The sequence below is a fragment of the Streptopelia decaocto genome (genome assembly GCF_964273445.1).
Source record: "Streptopelia decaocto genome assembly, chromosome: 9".
Taxonomy (NCBI): Eukaryota; Metazoa; Chordata; class Aves; order Columbiformes; family Columbidae; genus Streptopelia; species Streptopelia decaocto.
The window spans coordinates 2485867-2491931 of NC_138664.1; positions in this window are offsets into that span (position 1 = coordinate 2485867).

The following is a 6065-nucleotide window of genomic DNA, read 5'->3' on the forward strand; positions in this document are numbered from 1 at the left end:
TCTTGTATGAAAGCTATGCATTAATCCTAAAAGATGCAATAGTTGCTGCTATAAAATAGGGAAAACCCCCAGTCCAGACTCCAGTGGTGAAATATGGCTCAGAGAGGAAGCAGCGGCTTTTGAATCAACCCTTTTTGAGGAGGGTGGCTCAGGCTGCTCACAGAATCAAACCCAAAGGCAAAACCTGGACCTGCCGCAAGTTGCAAAGAGTGACTAATTTCTCATGAAGCTTTAAAGATGGCTTTGAGCACAAAAGGATAGGAAATGTTCAGAAGTGATTAACAGCACTATTGCTTGTACATAGAACACAGAAACCCTCTTAGCATGGACATTTTCTTAACTCTTTCACTTCAATACCGTGCTAGAGCACAATGTCAACGCAGCTGGAAGAAACTGCTGGGATGGAGAGGCCATGGTGCCCTGGCTGGTGAGGAGGAGAGAGCGGAGAGGGGAGCAAGCTGTGCCAACTGTACGGGGACAACAAGGACCGATGTTCAGGGAGATGTGGATCCCCCAGGCTCCTGTCTTGGGGGACCTCCCAGATTTCTCTTTTTGCCGCCATGGAAAAACATGCAACCAGACAAACCAAATTCTGTCTTCCTGCGAGATCAGCCTTACCATCCCACCTTTTCTGTGAGTGCACGGCGAGGCTCTGCCGGCCTCACAGCAGCGCTTCGGCAGGAAGGGAGACCGGGATGCCTCCCCAGGCCTTAGCTCAGGCAGACACTAGTTCCTGGCTGTGAGCTGCCTCTGCCCTGTGCTGGTCCTCATCTCCTGAGCTCTCCTGCCAGCTGCGTCTTCCTCAGAAGGCAATTTGAGCCTTCTGTACCTGTGGGAGCAAGAAAGGGGTGGGCAGGGTCCCTGCCAGCAGTGCAATCCCCACTGTGTCCTAGTGCAGCTAGCAGAGCTGGCAGGTGAAAAGGGTTAAGGGGACTCTCTTTAAATCAATGTGGTGAAAGGGCACATTTTCAAGAAAAAGAAACAATAGTGCAATAGCCTGTTCTTCACTAATCACCCAAGAGCTGTGTCTTGAGCCTCGCACAGCACCAGCACCTGCTGCCCCACGGCCAAAGCGTTGTCACCCTTCCCAGGGGTCAGGAGGGCTTGCGGGAATTTCCCCAGAGAGGCGAGGGAGGCCGGTACATTAACCAGCACTTCCCAGCTCGCAGGCACCAATGAGTGTGATCACGGTGTGGGAGGTGAAGAATAGCTGCTGTTTTACAGCAAGTTCCAGAGAAAAAGGCAATTGTGACAAGCTCTGTTTTCAGCAGCAATCAAGAAATACAAGCTCAAGAGCAGAGCCCAGCAAAGAGCAGCATTGTCCAAGGAACAGTAGCCATTGCGGGGAGGGGGAGGAGCAAAAAGAAAAATGCCGTGCCTTTGTAAATTAAAAAGCTTATTTCTTGAGGCTAAAAACAAGATTTCTGTTTGAGATACTGGGAAATGGGCCTCTAACCAGCACAGAGAACAAAGCTCCTTTAAGCACTGGTGAAACTGAGCCTAAAGCCTTGTATACTGCCTAAAAGGAGCCTGTGTTTCTTGGTCGCGGCTCACGTTCCCGGTTGCCTGCAGTGCTCAGGGCCTGGGGAGCTGCCCCAGCTCGCTGCCCACCCACCCACCCACCCACCCATCGCTGCCCCAGCAGGACACAGGGAAGAACCATTTTGCCCCTCACGTGGCTGCTGCCAGGTGAGTGTGCTCAGGCTGCGTGGGAACACCCTGCTGGTGCCCCGTTACCAGCTGAAACCTCCCTTGGTCACTACGTTACCTGCCACATCACACCCAAAACCTCCATTACACCCTGTTTATGGCCCCAAACAGGCTCTCAGCCTCCAATATGCTGCATGAAAATCAGATGTGAGCAGCCCCCGGTCACATATTGTCACAGGGGACAGGAGCTTTGGCAGGTGTAATCATGTTGACAGGGCAGCACCATTACACAGGAGCAGGATCAAGCAGTTAACCAGCTCCAGCCACCTCTAACACCCTCTAAAGGAGCTGCAGAGGAGGCGAGCTAGCAGCAGCCACCTGTCCAGGGTCACCGCCTTTGTGGCAGGAAGGAGCAGAACGAGCCCAGATCCCCAGGGGCCTCTGGGCACCGCGGCAACGACATCATTTCAGATTTGGGGCTGTGTGTTGCAGCTTTAGCAGACAGCGCCGCCGCACCACCCTCCCCTTGCAGCGCGAGGGCCGGGGAAGGCAGGTGCTGGAACACACACACGTGCTGCTCATGGGCGACAAGCGAGCTCAAGATGAGTTGGGGACCACCTTAGCAGAGCATCCAGCTCAGCAGAGTCACCCCAGGAGCGTGTGTGGGCAGAGCAGGGAGCAACGCTGCCACCTGCCCGCAGCGCACACCCGAAGGGCAGTTGCGCTCTTGCAGGAGCCCAGAGGAAGCTGTTACATGCTTCTTGCAACCAGCAGGACAGAGCTCAGCGTTTCTGTTATAATACAGAGTAAACAGGGGATTTTTTTTCCTGTATAAATAGCAACAGCAGAGTGAATTTGAGCTAAGGTGCACCGAGCCGATCTGCCTGGCTTCCTCATTGACACGGCTGGCTGACGCTGACAGCAATCAGCAACGTGTTACAGAACAGCAAGAAAACCCCATAACCAGCAACGTGGCAGCAGGTACCTCAGGGAAGCCCTAGAGCACGCTTATTTGCACCAGCAAACGTAATGCACAGCCACTGTTTCATTTAGTAATTTCCCACATATTGGATTGTCCTCACTGGTTTATCTCCTGTAGATACCTTTTCCGTGTTCTGCATGAATTAAAACCAGGCACATTTGACAACCGCAGCCACCTCCTGCTTTTCAGGAGAGCCAGAGCGGGTTTGCACGGGCTGAAGACACAGAGCGGAGAGCTAATGTGTTTGAGGAGGACAAAGGCACAGCTGCTGCCACATCCCTGCATACAAAAGGAGAGTCAGAGATTAGACTATCACCGCTTTTCTCCTGCTCTAGCTCCAAAGAATCCAACAATGCTAATCCCAGAAAACATGTCCTTGGGTGACTTACAGACAAGTTGTGATTTTCCCTCACGGGCACCACACTGTGCTTCGCTCAGCCCAGTTTAACCATGCACAGCAACGTTGCTTTGTCCAAACCCGCAGCTAGAAGCCAGCAGAACTGCACTGGGCTAAGAGCAGAAGGCAGGGCTGCTCTGCCAGGGCGCGGGTGCATCCTCGCAGCTGCGCACGAGTGGAAGGACCCTGCACACTGTTCAACAGGGCTTAGCTGGATGGGCTTTATCCCCTTTTCACCTCCTCCTTAAAACTCTGCTGGGCTTTGATTTTTTCGACAGGAGATGAGAGCTGAACTCTGGAGGAGAGCAGAGCGTGGGGGGCCTGTGCCACAGCTGTCCCTTCTGCAAAGAGATGCCAGCCTCTGCAGGCTTGACAGGGACATCACCAAACACATCGGAGCTACAGCCAGAAAACAACGCTCTGCCCTAACCACAGCTTTCTGAAAGGAGATTTGCATCCCAAGAGCCCAAGGATACGTTCAGTAGCTCTCGGCGGCCTGTCTCAGCACTGCTTGCAAGGAGGACAAGTAACCATGAGCAAAACCCAGCATCATCTGATATCTGTTGTCCCACAAAGTGCAGAAAGCAACAGCAGATTAAACATCGAGTGCCTGGCTCTGGCTGCGAGCACAGCCCCGCAGCAGGAGGGGTACAGACACCAATTTCAGCCTAAAGAACCCCAAAGTAGCCTAAAGCGTCATCTCCGCAGAATTACCTGCCATATGAAACAAGTTGCAGCAATAGCACCACAAAACTGCAGCCAGCTGGCAAGGGAGCTGGAAGGAGTTGTGATTCAGCGGCATCGCAGGGCCTGGTGTCCACACAACAGCAGGCAGGGAACAGCCTTCCCTGCAATTCAGCTTGCAGCTGTATTTTCGTAAGGCACATATTAATATTCTAATAAAATCAGTCCTGCAGCACAGCTGAACTTCTCCCAATGGTTCCATAGCCGTGCAGAGGAGATCCAAGGAAACACTGAAGGACATGCCCTCCCTCGGCATCTCCCGCTTCCAGCCTTGGATGGTCGCCTTGAACTCAGCAGTAGTAAATCTGAAAGGAAACCGTGTCATCAGGACATTTCTGATTAGTTTTGTTAATTTGCTCTCATCCTCTACGATCTTCTCCCAGTTCTCGCTACCCACAGCGTTCTTTCCAAACATCCTCACCTCTTCCCCAGTCTCTCCTGCTCCTCAGGACAGGTGATGGCAGAAGGGGCACTTACCTTCTCAATTTAAGCTGGAAAACCCCCAAGAGTTTGCAGCAATACTCTCAGGGGCAGAACCCACCTGAAATGCGCCCTTCCCTAGCTTAAAACACTTTATAAAAAGTTTAATTCTCTAAATAACTTAGCTTTAGGTTTTTCTCCTGAAAGAAGCCACCCAACAGGAGTGCATTTTTTTTTTAATGTGCAAAACTACCACAAGTTTAGAATGATATTTATTGTTGGTTTATAACTCCGCAATAAATGAATTGACTGCATAGGCACAACGCCTTGTAGAATCACAAAGTTGCTTTAAATTTAGTGTGGCCATGCATTAGCTTTCCCCATAAACACAGACAAGCCCACTGGCTGTGTGCACGGTGTCACCACGGTCCCCAGAGAACCCGGGCACCAACAGAGCTGGTGGGAAATGGAGTTTGCTCCGCGCCCCCTTCCCTTCATACAGGAGCAAGTCTGTTATCAGTGTTACATGATTACTAACCTCCTCTTCACTCATTAAAGCACTATCCTTAGACAACACCACTGTGAGAGAGCTGGGCGGTGTCGATAGGGGCCAGATGGACGCCCACGCGCATCCGCCCCGCGCCAGCTCACCGAGCGCTGCTGCAAAACTCATTTGGCAGCTACGGGTGTACTGGGGGCCTGGAGCTGTTGCCAAAGTGTATATTCCAGCTTAGGCTTCCCTGCCTTTTGTAGCGTTTGCTAACTCATAGAAGACCCCCAAAGGTACACAGGCTTCACTTGTATCATCTCCCTTAGGGTGTGGTTGGGGTATTTTTAAGCAGTATTGAACCAAAACTTAAAAAAAACCCCAAACTATTTAATGAAAACCAAGCCTGCCTTGTATATGCAGTGATCCTGAAAATCTGAAAGCAAATCCAAAGAGTGATGTTTGCTGCGTGAACAGTGCAATGTGACTGACTGGGGTCTTTCCGCAGGTTATGGACAGACAGGCTGATGAACTCCAGCCCTGTCAGCACCGACGCGGTACCCGAGCGCAAGGAACTTTCCTCAAGAGAATGACAAGATGGTTGGTTTTGTTGGTTTGTTTTAAATGGTGAAGAAATGGAGAGAAAATTAAGTTTGTAAGGCTTTGGGGTTATTAATTTTCTTGTCACTTCCACAGCACAAGTCACACGGTGCCACCTACTTTTTTGTACTTTCCAAAATCCACATCAGGTTGAGAAGATGCAGGCAAACCCCAAACGTGAGGAGTCATTCTGATAGCACCACGATGTAAGGTTTACAACGCTTCCAAGAGAAGACAACTGCAATAGCAGAATTGAAGCATGAAGTTAAGGCACATAAATAGAAAACTCAAAATTACAGGATAAAGCTGTATCCTTTGTGAATTGCTACAAATATTCTCACACGTGGGAGTTGCAAAACCAGTTAATGACACTGTTACTAGAGCTGCGGAAGCGTGAGCAGTTCCCAGTGAGTCACTGGAGAACAGGAGACAGCAGGCTGAGAACTTCGTGTTATTTTCCAAAGGTGACTTCATGCACCAGCGTGACAATAAAGGCAGGTGAACTTAAATTCTCATACATTAGCAGCATGCAAGAAAACCAAGTTTTTAGAGGTGCCTGGGGTTATTCTTAACAATTTTCTCTTGAAAGTGTTACTTCCAGCTCAACATTGTGGACCTAGCTCAGTCTGGTCTCTGAAGAATGGTTTTGCTATATATTTTGCTATATATTTTTTTGAGCTGGGGCCCAGGGAGCCACCAGCCAGCAGGAGGAGCCACCATGCGGCTTCTCCCCCTGCGCCAAGCCCAGTGTGACACCGACCTTCTCCATCTCCTCAAGTGCCAGG